Source organism: Leptinotarsa decemlineata, unplaced genomic scaffold (genome assembly GCF_025532065.1).
Source record: "Leptinotarsa decemlineata unplaced genomic scaffold, Ldec_3_MD MMD2_tig00026314_RagTag_RagTag, whole genome shotgun sequence".
Lineage (NCBI taxonomy): Eukaryota > Metazoa > Arthropoda > Insecta > Coleoptera > Chrysomelidae > Leptinotarsa > Leptinotarsa decemlineata.
In genome coordinates, this window is record NW_027412684.1 from 2,514,992 (window position 1) to 2,538,584 (window position 23,593).

The following is a 23,593-nucleotide window of genomic DNA, read 5'->3' on the forward strand; positions in this document are numbered from 1 at the left end:
AATTTTTTAGATTTCCCAAAGCTATCGAAGGCATTTGGGATACCAGTTCTTTATTACAACCACTTATAAAATCTAGTAGACTCGGAACAGGGAAACGGCCTGGATAACGCATTGAACTCCTGTTTTCTATCCATATCTGAGAATATGTATCATTAGGATGTTGGGTAACCATGTGCAGAATTATGGGAAGGAGCACCATCTTGTTGTGGAGTTCAAACAAGGAGTTCAGTAGCAAATCTAAATATCGTGGTTCTGTTAAAGTAACAGTCTAAATATATGCTCCCATGAGGTTATCCATTGTAAAAGATACACCACATGTTCACACTCAATTTTGTTTTGGTTATGATATCCAATGTGATTTGACCAGAAATGAGTATTGTGTGTGACTTCACCATTATTATGAAACATTATTTCATTACTCCAGCATCTGTAGGACATCTGGATTATCATGTAGGTACCATAACTTGGATGCACAAGAAAAATTCTAAACTTTAATGAAAATTTTTGAGTCGCAATTATCAAATTAATATTCAAATAGTAGCACCTGCTTTTTAAAAAAAATCTTTGACCAGTGTTCTTACTAATTACAAGTTCTGTTGCGTGAACGAAGTTCTTACTCTTACCCCAAGTTCTACTACCAACATTCGATTAGAGACTTGTGGATTCATTTCAGTATATGCCAGAACATTTATTTCATTCTCTTCACTTCTGTCTGGTGCTACTGATGTTCTAGACCGTATTTTTTTTCAAGTGTTTGAAAGGAGTCAATGGAAAAGACATTGTTATAAGTTCTGAACTCCATTTTGATCTGTGTCAACTGTTCTGGAATAGATGAACTGATATTCAATTCATTGTGGAGAACTGAGATTCGTGACAAAAAGTCTGTACTTTCGAATGTTTTGTGTTGCTGATAAGGTTTTTATTTATTTGGATGAAAATTTTTGATAAAAATCTCGAAGTGGTTTGAAGCAATATCAACAGTGACAAGGAGATTCGAATAATTGTTCCCAAGAGGGCCTTTAATGTCTCTCCAAGCTGACTTTGTTTTATTTATGCAAGTTTTCGCATGACGAAAATATCGGATGTTTTGATTGAAATCTGGACACACTGTATGAGATATATTATGTGTATGAGATATATTATATGGTTTCACAAGGCATTCTGACGCCTTTCAATACCGCCTTTGTTTCTTTTTCCTTCTTTTTTACAAATATCGGAGATATCGCTTGTTGACTGAATTCGGGAACACCCTGTATATTTCGCCAGCCAGCAACCGATATTTTGTTTATATATTTTATTGTTGCAATAAATAGTCTCCAAAATGTGTTAAGAGTCACGAATGGATAATTAATTTTTGTACCAAGTGCAATATGTGTTGGTTGAATGTAGATTTTTTGCACAATTTGGAGGGCAATCATCTAATTACGAAGAGTTTCGTTTGTAAACTAACCTTCGTTTTAATTTCTCAACTAATGGTTTGATCACATCTCCCCAACTCTCATATAGGTTGATTATAGGAGTGTCGGTCACTTTTTACAATGCTCTTTCTTGAAAATTATCTTCTACACCCACAAAACACATTGAAAATCGATGATATAATTTACTAGGTAGCTTTCGACTGACATAACTCATTAGAGCTCTCAACAAACGAATCTAGTACAATTTAAATCCACTGTAAATCACCATTTTTTGCTCAGGTACTCGTGAGTAGGAGTAATTGAAAATTCTTTTTTCATAATTCAATCCTTTATTCATTGCATTTTTCCATTGACTGTGAAGCTTACAATTATAACTTCAGAATTTTCCAAATTGAAGATAACAGCTGACAACGCGGCCAACAAAAGCATCTGGAACAGAAGTTTCTCGTAACTCTATAGCAGTCTTGTTTCCAGTTACCATTTCTTCCATAATGGAAACATATTTCTTTTTTCTGTAATTGTGTGTCTTGTAGTAAACCGACCGATGTAAGAAATTATGTTGATATTTTTGGATCGTTTATAGTAATTTGAATGACGAATTCTGCAGATTTTGTTTTTTTTTCTGGTGTGAAGTCCCACACACTTATCAACATTTTTGTTAGTATCATCAAATCTGGCACAGGTTCTCCTAGTTGTTTCAACGGCTTACCAAGGAACCTGAAAATATGGATGGCAATGTCATCTTTCCTAACCTCAGTGTAACTACAGAACTGTTTCTGTATCATATTTAAAATTGTTAATAAATCCAAAGAAATGAACTTTAAACGTCCAAACCAGTCTCGGATATATCTACACAGTAGGTAGACTGACGCCTATCAAAAAACAACTACTCCCCTAGCTGATACCACGAAAGGCATTGTATTATATCCGACAGGCCTCAGTGCAGGATTCTTCACAGAAAATTTCCTGCATATGCAATTGGAAATACAACTACAAAAGTCGACCTTCAATTTTGGAATGGTCACACTTGCAGACCGGTCACGAGCTCATTAGCCACTCGTCAGTGCAAGATAGTGGCCACCATGGACCTAAAGTCAATGATATTCCATAATTGAAAATCGGAATTCTTTCAGAGTATTTCATTTCTCTTCCTAAGTTGAAGCGAACAACTAAATGTCACTCCATCTAGTGGACGAGGTACTAACCAACTGCATATCCGAAATTTGCCCGATTCCTCTGAATAAGGAAGTAAAACTTTCTTATCAGTCAGTGGGCTATGCTTGAGGACTGGCAGTAAACAAATCTAAATAAATTAACTTTAAACGTTCAAGCCAGTCTCTGATATACTTACATAGTAGGTCTGCAAGTGTGCCCATTCCAAAATTGGTCGACTCTTTCAGTTATATTGCCAATTGCATATGCAGGAAATTTTTTGTGAAGATTCCTGCACTGACGCCTGTCGGATATAATCCAACGCCCTTCGTGGTATTATCCAGGGGAGTAGTTGTTTTCTGATAGGCGTCAATCCATTCAACCTACTGTGTAGGTATATCCGAGACTGCCTTGAACGTTTAAAGTTCATTTCTTCAGATTTGTTTACTGCCAGTCTTCAAATATAGCCCACTAACTAAGAAGAAAGAAAAAAAATGTTAATACTCTGTGCAACTTCGCCCCTCTTATACGAGTACTTGAATGTTTCACAACACAGATGTTAATTTTGTTTTCTGAGATTTGGAATCGGATTTCTCCACTTGGATAATTCGTTTTGTTATATTCAACAGCCTTTTGTTTTGTTGCCCATTTCTCTGTTTGCCTATCTCCCTGGTTACGAAATAGTAGGTATCAGAAAGACTGATCTGGATCACCCTGTACTTAAACTTTGATTCAGCCCAATCATTTACATCACGAAGTTTTTCGTGAATCAACCTATTTATTATGTAATAGAATACCCATAAAGAGCTTCTGATGTGAAACATCTATAGCCGCACGTAATAACGATTGCTCGCGTGGTGACGCATGCTGTGGCGACGGGTCGCCGTGCGCAAGTGACTGTGCGATTATCTTTCCACGGGTTTGGTGTTACTTTATCTCTCTCGCCACACTGAGCTAGGATACCTTTAAAATTATACAAAATAAAATATGGCTGACAGTGATGATTTTGAAAGTGAAAGTGAGCAGCCTCCTGCAGAGAAAACAGAATCACACTACGACAAACTATCAAGTCACCAGTAAGTCTATTACATTTTTATATCTTATAATTGTAGTGTGCATTTATCTGTGCACGAAGACTGAAATTTAAACAATTTTCATAGTATATTTATAATTTTAAATTAATCATTTATTAATTTGAATTTAATTCTTATAAAAATAATGCACTAAAACATTTGCTTGAAGAATAAATTTCATAAAGACGGCAAAATTGTATTTCAAAATCAGCTGATAGCGAGTAGTAATTAATTGATTAATTTTTTAATGATGGTGTAATTTGTATCAACACTAGCTAAGATTCTTGAGTTTATTAGTATATTAAAGCCACATTGGAAGTTTTTCATGTATATTTCAATAACATATTTTTTATAAATTTTCCACTACGAAACAATCATCACAGGGTCATAAAATATTATTATTGATTTGAATTGAAGGGGTTATATTTTTAGGAGTGATCAATTTTTTGGGAAAGAAAGTTTTTGGCTTTCTACTACTCCATCTGATACAAAAAAAGGGATGAGAGAATCTTCCAAAGATGTTTCACATCTGCCAGGCATCCCGTGACGGCTCACAATCTTTTTATTTATACAATCATAAATAGTTGATATCTTTGAAACCTCATCAAATTTAGGTAAAATGTATCAAACAGCAGATTATAAAATACATTCTAGTTAAAATGAGCCACTCCGAATAATAATTTGATATTGGTACTGTAAAAAAATTGTGAAACACCATTACAACTTTCTTATAACAGAAATTAAAAATGGTAATATCAGTCGTATGACACCTTATTTAAAATGTGATACTTTTGACATTATAACTTCAAGCAATGCCAGAAAAAATACCTTTTTGTACAACTGTCATTAAAAGTGATAGGGTTATATTTTTAGGAGTGACTAATTTTTTGAGAAACAAAGTTTTTGGCTTTTTTCTACTCCATCTTGCTTCCTTCCTTTCTTTGGATGATTTCCACATTTTTTTTTGTATCAAAGATGGAGTAGCCAAAAACTTCCATTTCCAAAAAATATTAAAAGATGATGTTTACAAAGAAGCGTTTTAAAAATATTTTAATACTACTTATAAAAGTATTTTAAACACGATTTTTTTCAACCAAATAGCAATGAACCAAACATAATTATTTGATTTTCAAGGAAGTTTTATTATGAACAATAGATATAGATACAATTAAATTCTGTTACAGATGTATTATATACTTTGAACACCAGCAAGAACTTTAAATGTGACTTTAAATAAAACGCGTGATCTGTAAACAATACTGTTTGTTAGTAATCGGGTGATTCGGCGTCACCTGACACGGCCACTTCACAGCAAATGCGATAACATGAAAATAATTAACTGACAAGAGATGTCAAAATGTTTTTATAGAAATATTAAATTTATCTATTTAATTATGAAAACAGGACAGTTGTACAAAAAACTTTGTATGATATTTTTGTGTTAAAAGTAAGTTTTATTTTGTTCGTGAAATTTCTCAACAAACTACGCTCGTTTCGCAAACTTTTTCACTCACAAAATGAAACCTTATTTTTAACACATCATAAATAGCTATTATTTGATTTATAACTGTAAAGTGAAACTAATCAAAAAATGTATTTTATCAAATGTTCGAAATAAGCACCATTGACTTGCATACAATGTTATGAATCGACGTTTGTTTCCTCCCTTACATTCAGAAGTTAGTGGCATACTGCACCTGGTAACTTATTTTCTTATTTTCATGTACTGGCTGCATTTCGTAGACTTTTGATTTCAATCATCACCATAAAGTAAAAGTCCAGTAAAGTTCAATCGGATGACCTAGGTGGCCATTCTGTAGAACCTCTACTTCCAATTCATTGACCCAGAAAAGTCCAATCTTGCTAAAAACTACTCCATTTTGTTGAAAAGGGTCTAACTGAGTGTCATTGTTAATGATTGATATAGTCTTGTTTTAATTTTAATTTTAATGTTAGGTTGATTGGTGCCTGTCTTTTTTAAGCGCATCTGACGTGTTATCTAAGTTAGTATCATACAATGTAGGCTCATGTATTGTGAATAAACACTTCTTCAACTAATAAATTGATTGACTGATTATTCAGAACTTGAAAATTAAAGTTTGCTTCACCATTTAGGTAATAACAGGGCCAGAACAAAAAACTGATAATACTAACAATGAAACTAAGTTAATAGATTCTTTCAGAATAAACATGAAAAATTTTAGCATTTATTAGGTGATAAAATTTAGGATCATGTCACAGAATAGAAAGACTTTTCAGATGAGATATCACTAGACTATTATTGCCATTTGAGCTGCGGGTTGTTATGGGTAGAGGGTGGTTGACAAAGGATTGATTTTTACGTAGTAATAAATATGCCCCCCTGAAAAATGAAGTTGACGTGTTTCACGATTTTTATTCATCAAATGACTCATAATACTATTATATTGTAATTATAAAATAATATGGAGTCATTATTTTCACGTTTTCGTCGATAAATTAAAGCGAAATGATTTTTGGATTATGCCGATATCATAATGTTTACGCCTTTGACTATTCTCAGTGATCTTAAGAAATTTCCTTTTGATTTATAAAGAAGTATCTCGTTCAGAGCCTTTTACGGTCACACATACCTAGTTGAACTTACGTGAACTATAATAAACACGAGTAATTCCTACTCCCTGGGGTCACAACCCAACCTTAAATGGTAACTTAACACAGTAATATTCGATGGTTATTTGCAGATATATATATATTTGCAGATATACTGTATTTGATATCTGAATGAAATACTACGGAGTCATAATTAATATCAAAAAACAGAAAGCTAATCAAAATGACAAATATTAAAATATACTTCCAGTTTTCATATACGCAATGAAAACAATATCGATGAAGTGAAAATGAAACTCAAGAAGATCAGAAACGAAATTGATGAAAACAATTCTAGGAGCTGAGATCACCTCAGAAAGAGATAAAAGACGAAAAAGGAATAAAGAAATAGAACAAGAGCTAGAGTGTGAAAATATAGTGGATATAGTATCAAACATCAATGTTTAGAATGAAAAAGATAGATATATAACGTGAAGACCATCGACGGAGATAATCAGAAAAGTTACGAGATCGTAACCAGCCCAATGAAGAAGAGGAAGATCAAAAACACGACGGTGAGACGGAATAGAGAAGGACAAATAAAATAATTGTAGAAGAAATGCGGAAATAGAAAATAATGTAACTAATTCAGGCAGGACGCACAAACATGGTAACCACAGCTCATTTCATAAATTCACAACCTTTCAGTTTCCATAATCTTGTTTTTAGGGTTATTTAACACTTACTGAGGTGAAAGAAAGTAGTTGGAAGCAAGTGACTAACTAAACATCATTAAAAAAATTGAAATCTGTACGCTTGCCTCTTGGATACCTTCGAAAGTTTGAAATTTAATAATTGTGACATGAACACTATGAACATTGGCATATGTTTCATTCCAAATAGCCCATTGTTCATTGTTTTATATAAACTAGTCGGAAACTTTTCAGAAAAATTTTTCCCTTAATTTGTATTCGATTAAACATAAGAAGCTAACCGTTATAGATATAAATAAGGAAAGTTAGGTTAGTGTTGAGAAATTCGTATGTTTTATCCTTTGAAAGAATTGCTTGCTTGGTTTCTGAAAATTACCCAACTACAGAATTAGTTGATCAAGTTTAAGTAGCACATGGAATTCTACAGCATAATAACAATCAGTACCTTCCGCTTAATATCATTTCAGAAGTTTAATAATTGGGAAAACAAAATGCTTATTACTCATGAGTAAGTAAGACATCGATCTCTCTAGTGCTCGATTCAAAGCATTTCCTTTCACATTCAAAATACACCAAAATATTCGGAGGAGACAAAATTAATTCATTTAGGTGGTATGATTTTTGTTCGGCTATGAAAAATTAATTTTCAATAATTTTAATAATGCTGATATGAAAATTCCTAAATATCAAAACTCGTAAATTCTAAAATTAGTAGAGTGGATGTCATTCAACATTAGATGTTTTCCGTCAAAAGTATTTTTTTCTGAACAACGAAGGCTATGACTTTCTGTTTTTTCTCAATATATTTGAAACCGTGCTAAATATTCACGATGATTTTTCAGCAATCAATTTTCTATGTTATTGAAGGTGAAAGTTTATTTCCAAGTAGCCACATGTTATCCACCTTGATAACCGTATCGACAATGATCACCAACTATTCATTGAATTTCACCCCATACTGGTTTATCAAGAAATTTGATAATGCTTTATCTGAAAATTGTACATTTCAAATTATACTAATTATTCTTTTTCCTGCTTTGACTGGTGTTGAATGCCGAACGTACAATTAAAAATTCATCAACCTTCATTCGTTATATTTAATGGTGGAAGCAATGTACATATTTTGCGCGATTATAATGAACCAAAGCTACGATTATTGTTCAATTATAGTTCATAAATAATCATAATTTAATTTTTTATGGCGATTCCTTCGTGTGTGTGCGAATTATCGGTGATATAGCTAAAGGCTTATTTTGTCAGTCTTCCTTTGGTCAATGTCGTATTGAATTTAAATATGACAGTATTGAAACATTGTTAAATGTACATGAATCAATGTTAGAGTGTTTTTTTCATAAATATTAAGGAAATTGATACAAATTTTCCACAGATTGTAGTGCCATTTAGTGACACCAGGACTGTTATTTTAATTCGATAGGACCACGTAGTCGAAAACATCATTGTTGTAAGAAACCGTAATCACAAAATTGATAAATTAATTATTTAATGTCATAGCTTCTGTTTGCGACTTTGTTTGGGGGACTGAAAATAAAAGAAAATCATGACCTACGAACTCAAACTGATCACGAAATAAAACAAAATCCGAATAGCTGAAAGAAATTTATCAAGAGGAGGGAAATAATGAATCTCATTGTGACGTTTGAGGTTCAAACCAATGAAATGCCTTGTGAGAACACAGACTTTCACGATCAAAGTTACGATTAGAGAGAAACAAATCCAGGCTATTATGCCGTGGTCGAAAGGAAATTGCCGTTCAAAATGTTTCGTCTGCGAGTGCGGGCGACATTCTCAGCGAGTCATTGCTGAGAATATGCATGAAACCTCTGTTCGAAAGAAAGATATGATAACTAGTAACAGCTCTACTCGATTTCCCCGTTGTCCAGCGTTGCTCTGCTGCTGGATGAATGAAAAACATCTGCAAGAATAACCTCTTTGAGGTGTCTGTCGGATACAATTCAATATCCAGCGTGGTATTAAACAGGAAATGAACTATTTTGCGGCAGGCATTTACCAAAACCTAGTGTGTAGATACTTTATTGGAGATGAATATTACCAAATTGAATTTGTAAATATTTATTTTCTTGTACGTATGTATCTCTGCTCGATAAAGTCTTCAGAATCATTTTGATTTATATGTTACTACATAACAATGAGAATTATTTTGTACCATAACACTCACCCCACATCATAGGGTAAGTTATCATTGGGTCCGAGAATCATGTGCCTTGAGCAAGCGCAGTGAGCCAAGAATGCCTTTTGCATCTGTGCGGCTAAGATTTCTGCCTTAGTGCGGAAGGCCGGTATGATTTTAAGATTCGAGAGTAAAGAGTGCATCATTCCACCAAGAACTCCAATAATCAGAACAACCATTTTAACATAGTGGTTTGGATAGAGTCTGCCGAGTTCGATATTCGTCTTGCCAGGAGCTGAAAACTCTACGACAAATATCATCTTGCTCTGGTGGTCGAGAAGGACTATATCAGGCTTATTAGCTTGTATGAGCCTGATGGTGGGGAATGAATAGTTTCAATAAATTCGGCACTTCTCGTTACACACAACGGTGTCTCGTTAATGCCGTAAGAGTGCCGTATATGGTAATATAGCACTCTTAGGGCCATGTTACGTCGATGTATATAGGCCGAGACCGCATAAGCTGGACATGCTGATAGCAAGTGCATTAGGGTCTCGGACGTCTCGCGGCAGGCACTGCACCTTGTGTCAGGAACCTCTATACCCATCACGCGACTGCGGTAGACTAAGGTGTTGAAGACACAATCCTGGCAAGCCATGATGAATCCCTCAGTTTTCGACTTCAGCCCACTCGTGTCAGGAACCTCTATACCCATCACGCGACTGCGGTAGGCTATGGTGTTGGAGACACCATCCTGGCAAGCCATGATGAACCCCTCAGTTTCCGACTCGACCTTCCCACTCGACCTGAGGAAAGGGAAAATCAGGCGCTTTGATAAGCCAAGGTCTTCAATATTATTGAATGAGCTTTTTGCTGAACGGGTTCCAACGCGGTGACAGAGTTGTGATCACCTCGTTCACTGTCGAAAAGTAAACCGAGTTCATTAGCTACTCGGGCAGCTGCCCTAAAGAGAAATGCTCCAACTTCTGATCTCTCATGCTACAGGCTACATCCAGTACCGTTCTATCATGTAGACACTCCAAAGTCCACGGCCTCCCTGTTGTCGGGGGAAGTACAACCGTGGAACGGACGATTTGGAATGCAAACTCTGCTAGAGATGCATCATTTTTCGAGTCTTCACCTCGAGTTGATACTCCATTACTCCCAACGAGTAGAATAAGTTTGGACCGGCAAGCATATTTATTGCAGCAACTACTTTCTTCCCAGACAGTTCCGATGACCAGATCTGTTGAAGTTTGTGCTGATACTTGCCGCGGAGAAAGTTCTTCACTGCTGTTACTTCTTGTGAGTGGCGTTGTTCCACCCTGAGGTAAGTATAAAGACGATATTATTTTAATGATTATTTGTTTTTACTGTAGTGTGCGCTGGTCAGGCCCTATTCCCCGAAGCCCCGATACATTCGGGAGGGCGCGCCAGCATTATCAACCAATGACCACTCCCCACACCGTGAAGTAAGTGATCATTGGGTCCGAGAATCATGTGCCCTGAACAAGCGCAGTGAGCCAAGAATGACAGCCTTCTGCATCTGTGCAGCTAAGAGTTCTGCCTTAGTTCGGCAAGCCGGTATGATTTTAAGATTCGAGAGTAGAGAAGACATCATTCCACCAAGGACTCCAATAATCAGAACAACCATCTTGACAGAGTGATCTGGATAGAGTCTGCGGAGTTCGAAGAGAAAATTTCGATATTTCATCCGTTTTTCCTCCTCTTTTCTGACGATATTCATCTCGCCAGGAGCTGAAAACTCCACGACAAATATCATCTTGGTCGGGTGGTCGAGAAGGACTACATCATGTTTATTAGCTTGTATGAGCCTGAGGGTGGAGAACGAAAAGTTCAAATAACTTCGGCACTTCTCGTTCCCCACAACGGATTCGATATCCCCCGGAGCGTAGGGCAACACCGGTGTCTCGTCAATACCGTAAGAGTGCCGTAGATGGTAGTATAGCACTCTTAGGGCCGCGTTATGTCGATGGATATAGGCCGAGACCGCATATGCTTGACATGCTGATAGCAAGTGCATTAGGGTCTTGGGCGCCTCGCGGCAGGCTCTGCACCTTGTGTCAGGAACCTCTATACCCATCACGCGACTGCGGTAGACTAAGGTGTTGAAGACACCATCCTGGCAAGCTTTGATGAATCCCTCAGTTTCTGACTTCAGCACACTCGACCTGAGAAAAGCGAAGGTCAGGCGCTTTGATAAGCCAAGGTCTCCAATGTTATTGAAGAAGACCCCATGCATTAACTTATCCCTGTGTTTCTGTAGAAGTGCGGCTTTTATATGAGCTTTTTGCTGAACAGGTTCCAACTCGGTGACAGAGTTGTGGTCACCTCGTTCAGTGTCGAAAACTATACCGAGTTCATCAGCTGCTCGGGCAGCTGCTCTAAAGAGAAATGCTCCAATTCATGCTGTCTCATGGTCACGGACCATACAGAGAAGGGGATCCGAACTCCTGATGACTTTACAGGCTGTATCCAGCACCATTCTATCATGTAGACACTCCAAACTCAAAAGTCCACGGCCTCCCTGTTGTCGGAGGATGTACAACCGTGGAACGGACGATTTCTGATGCAAACTCCTCCTATAAAGATGCACCATTTTTTGGGTCTTTACGTCGAGTTGATACAGCTCCTCCCGAGTCCACTTCACTACTCCAAACGAGTAGAGTAAGATTGAAACGGCAAGCATATTTGTTGCAGCAACTTTGTTCTTCCCCGACAGTTCCGATGACCAGATCTGTCGAAGTTTGTGCTGATACTTGCCGCGGAGAGAGTTTTTCACTGCTGTTACCTCTTGTGAGTGGCGTTGTTCCACCCCGAGGTAAGTATACGTCTCTCCGGCATCCAGATGGTGTAAGATGCTTCCATCTACAAGCTGCACATCCTCTCTGTAGTCCCCGCATCGTCCTCTTTTGAGATGGACCATTGCACATTTGTCTATCCCGAATTTCATCCCGATAGCATGCGTGTACTCTTCCACCACCCACAAGGACTGATGGAGATCCCTCTCTCCAGAGGCATAAAGTTTAAGATCATCCATATAAAACAAATGGGTGACCTTGTGCCTCCGGTTTCCGGGGGTGCCACATTTATACCCTCGTGTGTTTCTGTGCGCAACGGATAATGGCAATAGTGAGATGCAGAGGAGAAGAGGACTGAGGGAATCACCCTGAAATACACCCCTTCTGAAAGTGACCCACCCTGTTTGGACTCTTGCTTGACCAGATGTTATGGTAAAGCGAGTTCGCCAAAGTGGTATCAGTTGTTCAATGCATCTCACTATTTTGTCGGGTACCGCAAGGCATCTGAGCAAATGCAAGATGAGCTCATGCGAAATTGTATCAAATGCCTTACGGTAATCGATCCAGGCCATAGAGAGGTTACGCTTATATTGTATCGAGTCCTGCGTTACACATCTATCGATGAGCAGGTTCTCTTTACATCTAGCGACTCCTCTCTTCGACCCTCTCTGCTCATATATCCGTTCGAACACTCGGTCAACTGCGGTGAGTATTCGTGTGTATAAGATGCATGTGAACAACTTATAACACGAATTCAAGCATGTTATCGGTCTGTAATTCTTAGGATTCGACAAATCTTCGCTTTTGGGGATAGGAACGGTTCGCCCCTCGACAAACCAATCCGGAATCGGCTGCTCTCCGTCCAGCCATAAGTTGAAAACTCTGGCCAGATGGCGGTGGGTGCTTGGTAGTTTTTTCCACCAATAAGTGTTCAGCCCATCTGGGCCTGGAGCAGCAAAGTTCTTGGAACCCACAAGGGATCTTCGAACGTCATCCGGGGTTATCGGGTTGCGCAGTTTATTGAGCTCAGGCTGTCGAAGCTCTCTGTTGAAAGCTTCGAACTGCGTTAGGGCTGGAGTGTCTAAGTTGAGTGGCTGTGGGTGTTCATAGATATCCTTCCAGAAGGATTCCACCTGATCAGCGGTCGGCGGATTATCCACAACACGTGGAGGCTCTTGGAATAAGCGAGAAGGTTTCTCGCGGAACCTAAGGTTTTCCGCGATACTTCTCGCTCGCCTCACTAGTGACTTCTTAGCAGCCACTTGCATTCGTATCCTTTCTAAGCAGTGCTGTTTGGTGGTCAGCAGCACGCCTTGACTTATAGTGTGATGGGTACGTCGTAGTTTGGCGGCTATTCGCCGCACTGCGGGCGTGAAAGGCCTATTGGCCGCCCTTTAATCCATCACACATTGGATACGAGACGCGTGTTGTCTCGCCGACGTGATCTTAGCCTCCATCTTGTATACACGCCATTCAATCTTCCGAACCGCAAGGCCGGGATTTCGTCCTTCCGATTCGGAAACCGATTGGACGACGCTATATACGGCGGTGTTGATTTGCTAGATGTCAGCCTCTTCTGTTGGAACACTATGAACCTCCGCATAGTTCTTGTGGCTTCAGGGGCCTAATTCTGTGGAGCGCCCTGCGTGATCTGATTGTGGTCTCCATTGGTGGTATGGTGCGAGTCTCCTCTCCAACGGGTGGTAGAACTGTCACTACTACCACTTCGTTAGCAGGCTGGAAAGGAGCTAAATAGCCCTGGCGTCGAAGATAAGATACGTAATCCCTAAGATTTTGGGCGGAAAAGGCGGCATGCTCCGGATGTGTTTCACACCACAGAGCATGCAATCTCGCCATGTACCCTCTTCGCGCAGGCTCACTACTCTCGTAGCAAAGCATAAGGCTATCTCTTAGCTCATGCGTCCACTCAAAACGTCCGTTTTCATTGCCAGGGTTGTCATCAGTAGGCAAATCATCGTTATGGGCCCCACCACCTTGCCTCTGACCCCTCCGAGCGGGTCGATTGTGGGGGCCCCTTCCTTGCTAGTATTATGATTTTAATTAGGCATTCAGGAAGCTGATCAAACGAACGGCATTAAAAATGAAGCCATATATTACGCGAGACATCATTTAAAAGAAGTATATTGCCTACTTGAACACTCCCTAATCTTGAATGGTAAAATAATAATAGTAGTACTTGATCGCCCACGGAGAGTGTTCGGTGAGTGAAAAAATTCCATGTGGGCTAATACACTTCCATTGTTGAACAGAGCTGTGGCGTAAAAATATTAAACGTTCGCAGGATACAAGGATAACAGATTCGTTACTGTTGAAGATTAAAAGATCTACTTTGAATATACGAGTAGTCTGTGTGAATTGAATACCGTATTTCATTTCATTGATGAAACTTGAGTGCATGTTCATTAATTTTATTACCTTATGCAAAAAAATAAGAGGTTAGTATATTGAGGCTGCTGTAACTATATTTTGTCCTAGAAATCACACACTGGAACGTAGGAACCCATGAAACGTTAGTTTTAATGAATATGGATAGTTTCTACTGTTGAGGTAAGTTCTCTTTACAACTCTCATTTTCAATCCGTCTCAATGAATTCTGTCTTACACATATACTACTACACTACTACTATACTGCTACGAAAGTGAGAAATGAAAAAAAAAAATAATTTCTTGATTACTCCAGAATCCAGAAAGCGAGAAAAAGCGACTATCAAAACTTCATCTCCATTTTTATTTGAGTATATTTTCAATAATTGGTTAAGGACAGCGGTGAGTGTTGTCTTATAGTATCAATTATAATTTTTAAAATTGTGAAATTATAGTAAACGAAAATATTCCATAGATTTCAGCCTATTTCATTGGTTGAATAATTGTTATAATACATCCGTTTACAAATAGAATTGGAAATTTTTTTACCCAAGAGTTCTAAAATCATTTCACCTTTTGAGGAACTTTTGAAAGACTCAATTAGGCCTTCAACTTGCGAAATTTTGAATTGCTTTCAACAATTATTTATGTATTATTTAACCAAAAAAACCACAGAAACAATGGAATAAATAAAAACACGTTTTTTATTGAAGTTAATTATCTTAGCTCAAATATATTGAAATGCTGGTAAATATTTGAATATATAACACATAGACACGTGTTTTGATCACCAAGTGATCATCTTCAAGAGAAAGATTAAAGTTGAATTTGATCTTCCTCTTGAAGATATGTTGGGAAAAAACTTTAGTAATATTCAGTTCAACACCAAAGGTTCCAAACAGTACATCACAAGTTCAAAATATTATGACAGATTTTGATGCGACTTTTTAATAGATACAGTGAATCAAGAGAAAGGTTTATATGTATATAACATGCATACTATAGTAGAGAAACACTCAAAGTTCAGAGGATTTTAATGTGAAGTAAAGCTTTTCCCATGTTGAACAATTTCAAAGCACAAGCGATAATGAGGCAAAGATCGCCACTCTGCAGCATTTTTTCAGGTTTTTCCCAGATGGTTTCTTGATAAAAATATTCATCTGGAAATGATCCCAATAATTTCAAATAGAACACTGAAAATCTTCAAGACCATTTGATATAATATGAAATTATCTTTCCAACGATATAACACAAGTGACTAGTTTTTTTTCAAAATGGCGACGTAGGAATCATTTTCTCAATATAGCGGCACTATGACGTCATCTATGGAAATATGGTCAAACAATTTGATGTAGTGAGGAACAGAAGACGAAATTTGCTGATATTTGAATGCAAATTCAAGAAATGGAATTTTTCATTATATTTTTCTCGAAAAATGAAATGAAACGTCATTTAAATGAGCTCTCAAATGAGCAATTTCTCAATTATTGAACCGACTTTATATCTATCATGATTTACGATTTTTCCATGTTGATACTTCTCATCTTGGTCACACAGTATACATTTTTTTGCATAGAAATGACTGTGACAGTGTTCTGACATCCAGTATAGAGCCTGGCTGTCTGCAAGAATTCAAAAAGTAACAAAGGATACTGAGGGTCAGTGTAACGGACAACGAACAATCACATCGCCATGAAAACTGCCACATCTGCTAATTTAATAATTCTTGTTTTATGAGTATGAAATAAAAATTCATTGAATAATTGAAAGTGGTAGTTTTTGAAAACAGAGGATGTATCCAAAAATGCATTGTTCCCAAAGTCCGCTAGAGTCACTAACCAACCTAACCAAGTAAAGTATTATTTTTAAACATTATTCATTCAGTGAAACATAGGTTATGTATACTGTAGTAAACACAACTGTATACACTATATATATCCCAGCTCAGTGTGGCGAGAGAGATATCGTAGTGCCGAGAATCGCACAGTCGTTCGCGCGTGGCGACCCGTCGCCACGACAAGAGTCGCCACGTCAGCAATTGGTATTACGTGCGGCTATAGATGTTTCACAATAAAAAACATCCCTCTTCATCCCCCTTTCAATTCATCAAACTCAGCGACTGAGTCAGTCATTGTTGACACTTAATCCCCGTTATATGGTTATGTCTCGCAGGCACATACCACTGATAATGTCTGCCGTAGTACCAGGCGAAACGTACCATTCGAACACGGCCTACCAGCACGGATTTGCTTGTCTTTGATTTAGTGTCATGTAACGATTCCGATCATTTTAGACAGATTTCGTTTATTATGTGGCCTTGTTGAGCGATACTAGATTTTTCAGGTCTTTGAAATCGTACCTAGATGTGTTGCATGTTCACAGCTTATTTCATTTATTCTCCACTTTTTACTGTCCAACAGCTTGTCTTCAGGGTTTCCTTACATTTATTGAAGTAAGCAAGAAATTTAAAAACTACGATGTAACCAATGATCAGAAGACCAATTAACTTTGAATCGATGTGATTTTGAAAAGTTGAAGATTTAGGAAAGTGTAGTTCAGCCATTTCGTGTTGAGGACAATAATGTGACTTAATCAGGAATAAATCTGAAATTACTGGTCTTCTTTCTATAAATATCAAATTCTAGACCCTGGTTACTTCTTATCACTATTACATCCAAAAATTGTAACATTCGTTGTTTTCAGTTTCATCTGTAAATCTTATATTGGGATCTATAATTGAGAGTTGAAATAAAGTCATCTACGTTAAATTTTCGTCATGTCAAAAATCGCAAATACATAATCTACATATCGGATTCGATCCCGTGGAAAATGATCTAACGTATCTTTTACTTTCAATTCAAATCTGCGTATTCACTATAAAGGGGACAGTGGGTTTCCCAATAAGCAGCTGTTGACCATAAAAGCATTTCTGTCTAAGCAGATTTTTGTTATTGTATGTACTCTTCGATTACTTCTCCATTGAAAACATCCATTGACCCTGACGTAAAATATTCTGTAGTATTTGGTATTGGAAACATATCTCTCCATCTCACAACTTCAAATACTTATTTGTCTCTATAAATTCATTAGAATTTGTAAGAAGAAAGAACTTATCGAATAACTGAATGACAAACCACACAGTAATACTCTCTAGTTACGTGGTCGAACTATGACCACGTAACTCTCTCAATCTCACAAACGAGTTCAATTGTGTTGTTGTTCCGTCCTTGAAGTTATGCTTATTCAGGCTTATCCAACAAACTGACCCAAACTTATATTCCCGTGTAACTTACCATTTGCACACTTAAAGAAATATTTTTGTTCCATGATGAATTTTTCTCCCGGTTCTTCGTAACGCACCACAGTCACCACGCTCCGCGGCAACAGACACAACCGACATTCGTTTGTTTTCTTTTTGGCGCATTAATTATTTGTTTGCTTGTTTGAACAACTTCAATGAGATATATTTGCATAATCAATTGTATGAGTAAAGTCTCAGTGTCTCAAGGACGGGCGATCGCCAACCCATCACTGTCTTCGGCAAAAATTGATATACAACTTCGGCCTTGAGCCTTGAACACTATTTATGCGGTAATTAGGTGGCACTCTTCAAAGGAAATTACAGGGTGTAACAAATCTACAATATGGCCATCAAACTCGAGAAACGATATTGTGTGAAAACACGTTACACCTACGCTATACCTACGTTTGTCTGAATGTGGTTGAAAATATTTTTGCGGGCATTGTCTGAGAAGAACGACTTTGAAAAAAAGTTAACTCAAAAGTATTCAAAGTAACTGTGGAATTTTCTCTGGACAGTTTAGAAAACTGCAAACACGCAACACGTGTTCATAGTGAAACAGCTCGAGGATGCTACAGTATAGCGAAACGCGAAACACAGGAAATTTTACATCTAAGTGTTATTTGAATACGTTATGGATTTGCATCAAGTATCGGCCAATTCCACCACTAAAACTCAAAAGTGGGCACAATACAAACTGGAATCCTAAAATTATTTTGAGGTCGGTACCAGCGGATCCATTGACAGATATTTCTCTCAAATGCTTTTGATTTCGTGTTGTTGATTAATTTTTAATATATGAAATTCCATATTTCCAAGTCAGTTTCTTTTTGGAATCGATTACATTTTTTGAAATCACATTTTGTTTCTTAATTTTCAGTTAGCTCGTATTTGATATTTTTACATGTTCCACAATTTGACCAAGGTTTCGCTCTGTCCCTATACCAGTAGTTATAGTTATGGTATCTCATAACGTCACACTTATACCATTTATATCTTGAAAACTGTTGAGCAAATTTTGATGAATCTTGAACTGTTTCCTAAAGCGGAGTAAATGTAAGCCAAAGAAAAAAAGTAACAATCTGACTGAATGTTTATGAAAAATTCCTAGACTGGCATACACCTATAAATTTTTTGAATGTTTGTTGGGAAGTCCTATTGAATTATTATAGTGTAACCTTTTACTTCAGTTACACAAAAGTAAAGGACAAATGTCGTCTCCAAAAAGATAAGTGTCTCCGAACCGGATATAATAATGTCAGGTCCACTTTTTGCTTCGATAAGTTTATTGGGGGTTAAAATGGACACCAATGTAGTGCTTGTATTTTGTTCTAAAAAAAGCAATTGTAGTCGGTTGAGCATGAAGTCATTGTAATGTTCAGAATGAGGCGATAAAAAAATAATGAACGCTACCCAATTCTGCCTATGGAGTTCAATCAGATCTTATTTAAACTGGGATTACAATCATTGTAGTAAAACTTTGTGTACATTCGAATGGTACACATCAATAATCAGATATATCTGAGGAAAAAAAATCTAAATGACAATAGAAACCTTTTGAAACTTTTTATAATGTTTGAGCAGATATATTTACATTTACTCACAAAAAAAGATATGGGTAGACTCGTCAGTTATCGTAAAAGTTGACCTAGGATAATAAATTTTTGAATCTTTCAAAAAATCGAATAGTTTCAATTTTAAAGTGTGTTACTGTCAGACACAAAAATCCTTTTTATAAATAGGTATTTTATGAAGTTACCATACAGTGCATTTCTTTACAGTCCCCCCTTTTATTTTTTAAACGAGTCAACTTAAAAAAATGAAATTTGGGATAATGAAATGATTGCATGAATACTTTATGAAACTTTCAAAATGGCGACTTGGCGCTATCTGGAAAAAAATTAAATGAAAAGGGGGTCTTGAGACAAATCTTTTTGAAGCTCCTCCTGACAAATGTTTCACAACCCTAGAATATGTCAATATCTTCAACTACTACAAAATGGTGGAACTTTTAATAATTGTCTGAATACATTGACATTTAACTACATATGAGACAAATCTTTTTGAAGCTCCTCCTGACAAGTGCTTCACAACCCTAGAATATGTCAATATCTTCAACTACTACAAAATGGTGGAACTTTTAATAATTGCCTGAATACATTGACATTTAACTACATAATATGAGGTAATAAGTTTGAAGTCAATTCAGAAGATGCTCGAAATGGTTGCCCTGAACTTCTTGACATATGAACAGCCTATCCGATATTTCACGCCGAACATTTTCGAACACAGTAACGTCAATATCTCTACAAATATTTATTATTCTCTGCCGTATATCCAATATTGAAAAAGAATCAGTTTCGTACATCTTTCGCTTCAAATAGCCCCATAAAAAAAGTTCAAAGGTGTCAAATCTGGCGAGCGGGCTGGATATTCTGTAGGATCTCGACGGTCAATCCAACGACCGGGAAAAGTAGTATTCAAATAGTTTCTTACTTGTCTGGTGTAATGTGGTGGTGCTTCATCTTGTTGAAATATCTCCATATCGAATTCATTAGGATTAGCTTCGACGATTTCAGTGATGAAAGGGTCAACGGTAGTTTCCAGCATATTCAAATACAGTTCCCCTGTTAAATTTTGATCAATAAATAGAGTTCCTACAATATGGTTTCCAAATATTCCTCCCCAAACGTTAATTTTTTCTGGATATTGGGTATGTGTTTCCCGGAAAACGTGAGGGTTGGTGTTACTCCAATAACGGCAATTTTGTCTGTGAATATTGCCGTTAAAAAATGTACATTCGTCACTAAAACAAATATTGTGGAGATAGGTAAGATGCCTTGCAATGGTGTCTGTCGTGATTTCGCAGAATTTTGTTCTTTGATTAGGATCATCTTGAGTTAATTGGTGTACCATTTTAATTTTGTATGGATGATACCTATTCCTCTTTAAAAGTCTCCACACAGTAGAAGGAGACACCTCACAAACATTCGCGACGGAATGAGTACTGTTCAGAATTTACTACCATCTCAAATAATTTTTGAAAATAAAATATCAGACATAAAATACGTCTGATAGTGATAACTTAGAAAGTGAAAGTGAGCAGCTTCCTGAAAATAAAGCGGAATTACACTACGAAACACTATCAAGTCATCAGTTGATGATGGATGTAGCCGTTACTACGTGGTAGGAAATCATAATGAAAAAAGAGAAATGAAACTTTCTGTTTTTTACTACTTTTATTTGTAACTAACGTTGTTACTGTAGGTACTTCCGTCTTATATGGACATTTTCAAACTTATGAAAATGTCCGTATAGGAAGAAATTGGAGTAACGTTAGTTACAAATAAAAGTGGTAAAAAATATTGAAGTTTCATTTTCCTTTTTTTCAGTTGATCAAGTATATATTTATATTTTATGATTATCTGTGCATTAATCCTGCGTATATTTGGTCTGTCCCAAGAGTCAGTAAATGTATCAAATGATATTTTTGAATTGATTATTAATTAATTTTAGTTTCATTTTTATGAATAATAAGGCACAAAATCGTATTTCAAATTCAGCTGATAGCAAAAAGGGCACGAATATTTGTCTTATTTATTATCAACAGGAACGTCAAAAAATTAATGAATTAATATTTTTTTTAATGACGGTGGGACTTATTTCGAAACATTTATTATTGATCTAAAGGAAGATTGGTTGGGTAACAGGATGATTTTTTCTCAAAAAAATATTTGTTTTCTTGCAGACATTTCGAATTTGAATTTTTAAAAAATAAAAAACATTGCAACAAACTTCCGAGACAACAGCAACACAAAACGTTTATTTCTTGTCGTTTTGTTTTGGTCCCGTGACGGCTCACAATTTTTTTATATCAATTGAAAACTGATTTTAAAAAATCTTTTTTTCCACTTATTTTCATCTTCTGAGTAATAATTTCACTTTTGAAATGTTTTTTCATATTAGACTTAGTTTCTTCATATTACACTGAAAATGCGAATCACGTGATTATTCTTTTTCGGTATTTTTCAGGTTCCTATACGCGTATTCACGAAAGGGAAATGATTTTATGTCGCTGTATATACAGTGTCACCATTAAAGTGCGCACCATATGGGAAACTTTTTTTTCGAAAAGTTTCAATGAAGTTTGACTTCGGCACTTGTTTGTGCCAAAATGTTGCGGCCAACTGCGACCCACTGACGTTCAGTGTTTGTCAAATTCAACTTTTTTTTGAAAAAAATTGAAAATGTGCATTTCTAGATCGAATTTAACAAAAAGTTACTTGAAAAAGTTGTGTCTACGGCAATTTTATATCCATATGCCAAATTCTATGCAACTAGGATAAAGTTAACGTTTTGCTTATTTTTGACAGATATCCTCTTTATTTTAAAAAAGAAGTTCGGTTAATTGTCATCAATTCATGTATACATAACAAACTCATCATGGAGTTTAACTTTTCTAATACATTTTTACTTATACGGACATTTTTAGAGAGAAATTAAAAATGTGCTATAAAAATTTTAACATGACTGGTTAGTTTCAATTACTTGGCTATTTTCTTAAACAAACCTTTGATTTCGAAAAAGCAGAGGCATCTAAAAAAAATGCAAATAATTTCGATAGAACTATTATTATTATTATAAATTTTAAACAACAATAATATTATAGAAAATACAAATGGGTACAAAAAATTACATTTATAGCCTACATTTCAGTATGTCGTCCTCCACGTTCAATACAAATTATGGGCCTTCTACTGACATCTGTAACTGTATTTTTAATAAATCGGGGATTTATATTTGCACAGCACTCGCGAATGGTATTTGCCAGATGTTGTATGTCAGTAAATGGTCCACTCCGGTACACTTTTTGTTTCAGGTAACCCCACAAGAAAAAGGCGTCAAGTTGTGTGATCTAGGTGATGTATTGGTGCGCCATCAAGCTGATACCACAGGTCTTATTTAATATTTTAAGGCATATTATCTAAAATTTCACTAACCTCATTATTTGAAAGGTTGAGATAACCGACGGATGATGAATTTTCCCTTGAGAAAAATGGCCCAATTATTTGGTCGTGAAGTATCACACACCATACATTAGTTTTGAAGGAATACTGATCACCACATTCAACTGTAAAATTGGGATTTTCTTGTGCACACTATCGGCAATTTTGAGAACTTACCGTTCCATTTGAAGAGAACGTTGCCTCATCTGTCCATAAAATTTTATACGGAAACTTTACATTTTCTTCTCTCTCTCCTTGAAACCAGAATGAATGTGTTAATAAATTCTGGCTTGTAAGGCCAAAATTGATTCTTTGATAAAATTTTTCTAACACTTTGTCTCTTGTAATCGGTATTTTTTATAATATCGGTTATGCTCGTTTGCCCGTGTTCAATAACTTTTAAACAAATGTTAAGTTGGGCCTCCTCATCACATTTACATTGGAGTGTGCTTTTTCTGAAATTGATTTGCTACGGATCCTGTTTCTCTGAATTTCGACATTATCCTTTACACAGTAGTATGTTGAACATTTTTTCCTGGATGCCGTTCATAAAAAATGTTAGCTACTTGCCGGTATGGTGTTTTCTCACCACATATTAAAACTATTTCTATTCTTTCCTGAAGAGACAACATTATTGCAACAATAACAATTAAAAATTTGACAAGTAAATCAACAACTTGACACTTACTAGCATGCATTTTGTTTGTCAAGACCTACTTAAAAATTTTATTCAACGTGATTAAGCATCCTTACCGCCCTAGTTAGTGTTTATAAATAATCTGTAAATACTGAATATTGAAATTTCAAAGTAATTTCAACTCTAGTAATTTTATTAATACTTATTGCAGTTTTTGAGTTGTGTCTGCTTTTTCAAAATTGAAGGTACTGACGTTCGTTTAAGAAAATAGCCAAGTGATTGAAACTTTGCACCAGTCATGTTAAAATTTTTATAGCACATTTTTAATTTCGCTCTAAAAATGTCCGTATGAGTAAAAATTTATCA

The 23,593-nt window shown here is 36.3% G+C and overlaps 1 long non-coding RNA gene across 1 annotated transcript; it reads right to left on the reverse strand.

The window, feature by feature from the left end:
- Positions 1–2,070: 2,070 nt before the first annotated feature.
- Positions 2,071–17,881, reverse strand: LOC141485235 (uncharacterized). The gene is made up of 3 exons (XR_012467108.1): positions 17,577–17,881; positions 2,770–3,045; positions 2,071–2,135 (listed from the first exon to the last, which is right to left on the reverse strand). It is a non-coding gene; the product is annotated as an uncharacterized lncRNA (long non-coding RNA).
- Between the last annotated feature and the right edge of the window lie 5,712 nt (positions 17,882–23,593).